The following is a 7933-nucleotide window of genomic DNA, read 5'->3' as shown; positions in this document are numbered from 1 at the left end:
TAGTGTGTGTTGATGTCACGCATAGGTATTAGTTATAGCGGAGTAAGGAGTGCATCTGAAATCGCCAATCAAGGGTCGCCTTATCAGTAACTGTATGATAACTATATCTACTTTTGATGTTATTAGCTAGCATGTAATAGACTTATGATAATGCACTGGAAAGTATTTCACTTATGATGATGTAAAAATATAATATGTTTAAACTTTAAGATTTGTTTACATACTAAAAGTTAATGAATGTTTTATTATTATTGTTAAATTAAAATGTTTTATGATTTGAAACAAAATTTTACTGGTTTTTTAAAAGCAGAAAGTTTTAAAAGTTATGTGATATTTGTGACTTGTGTACGAAAACGTATACGGGAAATGAGTGATACATTTATTGATATCAGAGCTATAGGTTTAGCGGATTCTCGGCCAAGACCATGTGTATTTTACTGTAAAAAAAAAGGGGTTTACATGGAACTAAGATGTCATGGTTAGTGATATGGTGTAGTTAGAATATGATTAATGTCACTCCTTACTAACTTAAGTGTTATCATTATGTATGTTCTCTTAGATGTCAGATTCAACGAATTTGCAGAGAGCGGCTGATCAAGAAAACAGAGAAGGGTCGGGTAGCGAGAGCTAAGAAGCTAATAGTAAGCATCTGATTTCATCAGAAAATGCTAGCGCACCGGCACATCAGGGTATGTCAGTGCCACAGTTTGGAGCTTTAATGCAAGTTGTCGATGACATCCTGACTCAGTTTCAACCTCCTCCGCCTCCCCCTACTCCTCTAGCACAGCGAATGTTAATCCCAAAAGAGTTGAGAACTTTGGGAGCTCCTGAGTTCCGGGTAGAAGAGGATGAAGGTTCGTTGGATGCTGATTTATGGTTAAATGACGTTATGGTGATGTTGGAAAGTATTCAATGCTCAGATTCTGAAAATCTAGGTGGAGTTATATATTTACTTCGAGGATCAGCTCAAGTGTGATGGACAAAAACTAAGATGTATGCACCACCTGAGCAAGTGACCTGGCAATTCTTTCAGGATGAATTCAAGAAAAAGTATATCGGGAAGTAGTTTATGCGGGCGATGTTGTTGAATTTTATTAATCTGAAACAAGGCGATCGAGCATTACTTGAGTACGAGGCTGAGTACAATACGCTGAGTCATTTTGCTACTAAGGTAGTTTCCAATGATAAGGCTCAATGTGATTGGTTCATCGAGGGTTTGAGGCCAAATTTGAAAGAGATATTGTTGGCTTTAAACTTACCTAGCTTGCAAGAAGTTATAAACCAAGCTAAGGCCATTGAAAGAGCTCAAGAGGAGACTCTAGCAGCGGAGCAGGATATGTAGACGGGAAAAAGAGTTGGAATGTCTTTAACTTCCTATCATGCTAAATGAATGTTGTTAATCATTGTTAGAAACATGAATGCACTATTTTAAGCATATAAAAAGTGGAAATGACTAAATAACACTCACATCCACTGAATCTTTAATCGTTTGCTCCCTCGAATGTTGTATCACTGCCTGATATTTACTATTCTGATTTCTATAATTTGTTGTTTACTTCTTATTCCATCACTCTACCATACATCCTTTGAAATATTTCGCACAACTCTATTGTAATATGTTTTACGCTCTGTGGATTCGACATCCGAAGCTTTCTTATCTTCCACTTTATTACTTGAACCACACGTATACTTGCATGAATGCTATAGCATCTTATGTAGCATCAAGTGTTTTGGCACAGTTGTCGAGGAGCATCGGTTTTACATTAAAGTTTATTTTATTTACTTATTTTTTTTCTTTTTGTAGTTACTTATCTTTGTTTGTTTTGTTGGTTTATCCTAGAGTGACGATGAGTTAGAACCTTCCGATCCAAAAATAGAATGAACACTTCAACGCCATCGAAGAGAAGCTGTAAGAAATCAAGAAAACATGAATGTTAGAAACGATAATAATGCTTTATTCCTACTCCAGCATGGAAATAACGAAGAGATACCAGCTGGAGTTAGAAACAACCAGTAACATTATTACAACATAGATGGCTGAAATCGGTCTATACGAAGCACATGGTGCCAATACTCAACGATTTACATCCTGGCATTGTGCAACCAACAATATAATCTGCTAATTTTGAGTTGAAACCGGTGATGTTTCAAATGTTGCAGTCCAATGGGCAATATAGTGAAGCATTTATCGAAGATCCTAGAGCACACATTCGAACATTTATGGAGGTTTGTGATTCAGTTGTTCAACAAGGGGTTCATGAGGAAACACTAAAACTGAAGCTTTTCCCTTATTCGTTGCGAGACAAAGCTAGAGCTTGGTTAACATCGCTGCCCCCTGGTGCTATAGTATCCTGGAATGAGCTAGCATAAAAATTCTTGTTGCGATTCAACCCACCTAATATATATGAATCCCAAGCTGAGGAATGATCTCACATCATTCAAGCAGTTAGAATATGAAAGTTTGTAGGAGGCTTGGGAACATTTTAAAGAAATGCTGTACAAATGCCCAATACATGGATTTCTGCATTAGACACAAATGGAAATGTTCTATAATGGGATGACATACACACTCAAATGGTGGTTGATGCTTCAACAAATGGTGCATTATTGGATGAGGCATATGATATTTTGGAAAAAATATCAAACAATGATCATCAGTATCCCAACACGAGGACATGTTTGGCACACGCGTTGCTGCAGTAGTGGACAATGATGCTTTGAACACACCGACACACAGGTGATAGCATTGACTAAAATGATGAAGAAAATGCAAAAGCGTAGAGGTAGGTATGAAATAAAAGCTACATCTCTTGTCAATTATGTTTATTATAGTGATAACCATAATTTTGAAGAATATCCATAGAGCCCTGAGTCTGTGCATTTTTTGAGAAATTACAACATGAATGACAATACCAATTCTTTTGGGAACACCTACAATTCGAACTTTCGCATCCATCCCAACTTATCTTGGCAAAATCAAAATGGTTCCAATATACAACAGTAGCAATACATTCAGCCACAACACTAGAATCAGTAACAGCCAATGCCTCAACATCAGACACAGTAACAAGCTACAAAACCATGACTAAGTCATCAAGGACAGACTGAAGTAATTCACTAATCTTATATCCCTTGAAGCCTAAATGAATGAGTACATGGCGAGCCAGCCAGCATCGCTAACAACTTTAGAGAACCAAGTTGGACAGAAAGCGAATGCTTTGAGTAATAGGCAGTAAGGAGTGTTTTCTAGCGATACGGAAAACCCAAAGTAGCATGGGAAAGCTCAATGCAATAAGCATTGCAGGGACATTACTACTCGAAGTGGTCTCCATATGGAGACACCTATTAAGAATCATAATAGGAATATTAAAGAAGAGGCTACAAAGCATGAAAAAGGCCAGAACATGGAAGTCGATTTTGAAAAGGCCATCGATGGTGTCACAAAAATAGACTCATGTCAGTGTAGTAAACATGGATCAATGCCAACAGCAATATTGAGTACACTACCAGATGCAGCGCCACTTCCAATGCCCAGAAAAATCAATCAAATTCCTCTGCCACCTTTTTCTCAAAGATTCAAGAACACTAAAGGGGATCAACAATACCAAACATTCATTGAAGTGCTCAAGCAACTAACCATCAACATTCTATTGATTGATGCTTTGGATTAAAACCCAAATTAGATCAAGTTTATAAAGGAATTTATCTCCAAGAAGAGAAGGCTTGGTTAATTCGAGACTGATGCACTCACCGAGGGATGCAATGCTATGGATACAAGTTGATTGGCATCAAAACTCAAATATCTAGGAGTTTCACTATTCCCTGTATTATTGGTAATCAATTTCTAGGTAAAACTTTATGTGATTTGGGTGCTAGCATTAATATAATGTCATTATCAATTTTTAGAAAACTGAATAGTGGAGAAGTATGGCCTATAACCATAACTTTGCAACTCACTGATCGATCCACCGCACATCCAAGCGGCATTATAGATAACATGCTTGTGTGAGTAGATAAATTCATTTTTCCCACAGACTTCATCATATTGGATTGCGAAACTGACAAGGATTTCCCTATTCTTCTTGGCCACCCATTTCTTGTTACCGACTGAGCATTGATCAAAGTGGAAAAAGATGAACTTACTATGCGTTTGAATGATGAACACATTACTTTCAATGTTTTAAATAATGTTTCTAATGTTGATGATGGTGTTGAATGCTACTCAATTGACGCTATTGATGTTTTCATGCAGGAGCACTGGGATGAATGCTACATCATGGTCGTTGTTACTAGTAATGTTATGGCAATTGTAAGGCCAAGGAATTTGAAGGCAATTACACACAATATTTTGAGTCTCTAGAAATTCCTGACCAACTTATTCAAGCTCCTAAGTTGTTTGTTGAGGAGACACCAATACATAAATTAAAGCCTTTCCTAAACATCTAAAGTATGTTCCTAGGTAATAAGGACACCCTGTCAGTCATTGTCGCATCACATGTTGAAGCATCGCAGGAAGAAAAATTGATTATTGTTCTGAAGCAGTATAAGCGAACAATTGCTTGGAGCATCACATATATAAAGGAATTAGTCCAGCATTTTGTATGCTCAAAATCTTTCTGGAGGATCCTAATAACAGTTTCACTGAGCATCAGAGAAGACTGAATCTGATATTGTATAAAGTTATTAGAAAGGAAACCATTAAATGGTTGGATGCTGGCATTATATACCCTATTTCGAACATCAATTGGGTAAGCCATGTGTAGTGCGTTCCAAAGAAAGCCGACATTATTGTGGTTAACAATGACATGAATGAGTTAGTGTCGATAAGAAACCTCACGGCCTGAACAATAAAGTATATGAGGAAAGACCATTTCCCATTACCGTTTATCATACAAATGTTGGATCGTCTTGTCGAAAAAGCTTTTTATTGTTTCATGGATGGGTATAGCTTCTACAATCAAATATCCATAGCTCCTAAAGATCAAGAGAATAGTATTTTTACTTGTTAATATAGTACTTTTGCATTTAGAACAATGCCATTTGGCTTGTGCATTGCTCCAACAATATTCCAGTGTTGCAGGATGGCAATATTCTCTGACATGGTTGATAACTTCCTTGAAGTATTCATGGATGATTTTTCTGTCTTTGGCTAGAGCTTAGACCAGTGCCTTGCCAACTTAGTTGTAGTTTTAAAGTGATGCAAAAAAAAAATCTTATGCTCAATGGGAGAAATGTAATTTTATGGTGATCAAAGGCATATTGTTGGGGTATCATATTTCATATCATGGCATAAAGTGGAAGTCATTGAAAAATTACCATCTTCCACCAATTCCAAAGGAGTAAGAAGTTTTCATGGGCATATTGGCTTTTACTAGAGGTTTGTAAAAGAATTTTCGAAGATTGTTAGACCACTTTGCTCATTGTTTGAGCAAAACAAGAAATTTATGTTTGATGATGAAGCCCTTGAGTCCTTTGAGACAATCAAACTGAAGTTGGTAAATTCTCCTATTGGAGTCACATTTAACTGAAACTTTCTTTTTGAGTTAATGTGTGACGCAAGTGTTCATGTTGTTAGTGCAGAACTGGGGTAATGGAAAAACAAGGTCTTACATGCCATACATTATGTGTCAGAACCTTGAATATTGTATAGACCAATTATATAACAACCGAGAAATAATTGCTTACTGTTATTTTTGCCTTTGACAAATTTTGATCTTATCTTATAGGGATAAAGGTGATTATTTACACGGACCATTCAATAATGAAACACTTGTTTGCATAGAATGACACCAAGCCAAGGTTGATGTGATGGGTGTTGTTGTTGCGAGAGTTCAATATAGAGATTAAAGACAAGAAAGGAACTGAGAACCAAGTAGTTGACCATTTGTCTCGGTTAGAGCCGGGGAGTGAGGATGAAAACAAATTTTTGATTGAAGATTATTTTCTAGATGAAATACTTATTGCTATTGAGATATTACCTTGGTACATTGATTTTTTGAATTGTCTAGTAAGTGGATTGCTGCCACCAGATTTGAATTACCAAGAAAGAAAGAAATTCTTGAGACATGTAAGAGAATATCATTTGGAGGAGTCTTACCTTTTCAAGCAATGCAATAACCAAATTCTAAGAATGTGTATTCCCAAATGTGAATAGCAAAGCATTTTGTATCATTGCCACAATGCACCCTATGGTGGCCACTCTGGGGGAATGCATACAGCAGATAAAGTTTTGCAATGTGGTTATTATTGGCCTTCGTTGTTCAAGGATGCTAATGATTATTTCAAGCAATGTGATCGCTGCCAATAAATGGACAACATTTCTTGTCGCAATGAAATCCCAATGCAACTTATATTGGAGATCGAGCTATTTGATGTTTGGGTTTTAGGTTTCATGGGACCGTGTCCATAATCATATGGTAATCTTTATATCCTAGTTATTGTCAACTTTATCTAAGAGGGTTGAAGCTGTAGCATTACCTTCAAGTGGTGCTAAATCAGTTTTGAAATTTCTTCACGAGAATATATTTACTCACTTTGGCACGCCAAGAGAATTCATTAGTGATGAAGGTTCCCAATTCAAATGCAAGCAAGTTGCTAATTCCTTGCAACGATATGGAGTGAAGCATCGTATTGCTACAGTATATCATCCCCAATCTAATGGTCAAGTTGAAGTCTCCAATCGGGAAATTAAGCAAATCTTGGAGAAGATTGCGAACCCTTCTAAGAAAGATTGGTTTTTAGCTTAGATAAAGAATTGTAGGCGTATAGGACAGAATACAAAACCCCATTTGGCATGTCTCTATTTCACCTTGTTTATGGCAAAGCTTGCCATCTGCCCGTGGAGCTGGAGCATAAGCAATGTGGGCTCTTGAAAGGTTGAATTTTGACCTCGATCTTGATAGCGAGAAGAGAATGCTAGACTTGAATGAACTTGAAGAGCTACGCAATGATGCTTGTGAAAGTGACATAATATACACAGACAAGAGAAAGAAATGGCATGACAAACACATTTTTCCATGATAATTTCATGGTGGACAACTTTTGTTGTTGTTTAATTCTCTATTGAAGTTATTTATGAGGAAGCTAAGGTTTTGTTGGTCTGGGCCATTTGAAATCGTTGAAGTTTATCCTCGCAGATTCGTGTTAATAAAGAACTTCGTGGATGGGAGCACGTTAAAAATCAATGGACAACGTTTAAAGCATTATGGCAACGAACAACCTCAACATAATGCTTCCATTTCCCTAAGAGAATTTGCATCTCTTTAATTTTATTTCCATGCTTTCAATAAGTCAATTTCGACATTAGCTTAGTTTACATTTTTCTTGTCATTTCATTTCTTTTATCTTTTTCTCTGCAAGAAATGCCACGGCATTAACTGCTGCATCAGCAATTTTTTCCTAGATGTTGCTGCCAGTAACTGGCACTATATTGTTCGAGTGACTTTGTCTCGTCCATTAGCAACACCAGTCCAAGGATGCCCAAATAGGGGAGTATTTTTTCCCTTTCCCATATTTTGTTTTATTTTATTTTATTTTTCTCTTTGTTTGCATGCATTGAGGACAATGTACATCTCAGGTTTGGGGGTGTTGTTTTTTTTTCATTTTGCATTTGTTATGTCATGTTTTGTGTTTTGCATTATTTGTGTCGTTAATTCAAGCTTCATGACTTCTATTTTTCATGACATTTTGATAGATAAACAATTGCCGAGACTTTGCACTTACATATGATGAAATAATTGCCGATAGCATTTTAATGCTGAAAATCTTAGGATCTAGAGATAATTTGAGATTATCTTAATGATCCTTGTGATGCTATAATTATTTACCGAATGTTGTGTTTTATTGACTTGTGGGTATTTTGGCAAATATTTAGTTATCTTGCAAGTTTTAAAAAATCAATAAAAAGGAAAAAAAACAAAAAAAAATTAAGTTC

The 7933-nt window shown here is 36.3% G+C and overlaps 1 non-coding gene across 1 annotated transcript; it reads right to left on the bottom strand.

The window, feature by feature from the left end:
- Positions 1 to 2413: 2413 nt before the first annotated feature.
- LOC120129504 lies at positions 2414 to 2520 on the bottom strand. The gene has a single exon (XR_005516748.1). It is a non-coding gene; the product is annotated as a small nucleolar RNA R71 (small nucleolar RNA).
- Positions 2521 to 7933: the final 5413 nt, after the last annotated feature.

Source organism: Hibiscus syriacus, unplaced genomic scaffold (genome assembly GCF_006381635.1).
Source record: "Hibiscus syriacus cultivar Baekdansim isolate YM2019G1 unplaced genomic scaffold, ASM638163v2 tig00110500_pilon, whole genome shotgun sequence".
In the NCBI taxonomy this organism is placed as follows: domain Eukaryota; kingdom Viridiplantae; phylum Streptophyta; class Magnoliopsida; order Malvales; family Malvaceae; genus Hibiscus; species Hibiscus syriacus.
The sequence above is the reverse complement of the archived record's forward strand: the minus strand, read 5'-3'. Positions and strand labels throughout refer to the sequence as shown.